The 471-nt window shown below is 32.3% G+C and overlaps 1 pseudogene; it reads left to right on the forward strand.

Annotated features, from left to right (window-relative positions):
• The window catches only part of LOC113457000, a 20124-nt pseudogene that overhangs the window by 1233 nt on the left and 18420 nt on the right, over positions 1-471 (forward strand).

A 471-nucleotide genomic window follows, 5' to 3' on the forward strand; every position in this document is an offset into this window, starting at 1 on the left:
AAAAAAAGAATATGGAGTTAGTCACAAGTTAGCCATAGTTAGCCATGCAGTGTTTGCACACACCTTTAATCCTAGCATTCAGCAAGCATACACAGACAGATCTCTGTGTCTAGTTTCTTATTGTATAATTTTATGTTAAACGTCCAATGAATGAAAAAATAAAATAGGATAAAAGTTACAAAAAATTCTTTCAGAACAATTATTTTTAATCGCTTCTTTGAATGACCAGTGGAACAACTATATTCAATGACTAGTTGTAAGTAGAAGTTTCTCTCCTGTCCACCAGTTCTCAAATAAACACTCAGAGGCTTAATATTAATTGCATACTGTTTGACCTATTAGCTCAGACTTATTAGTAGCCATCTCTTAGAGATTAAATTAACCAATTTTTATTGGTTTATTATTTATTATTCTATGTTTTACTGTGAGGCTCACAGCTTGTCACTTCTCATCTTACTTCTCTGGTGTCTG

The sequence above is a fragment of the Microtus ochrogaster genome, chromosome 17, assembly GCF_000317375.1.
Source record: "Microtus ochrogaster isolate Prairie Vole_2 chromosome 17, MicOch1.0, whole genome shotgun sequence".
NCBI classification, from domain to species: domain Eukaryota; kingdom Metazoa; phylum Chordata; class Mammalia; order Rodentia; family Cricetidae; genus Microtus; species Microtus ochrogaster.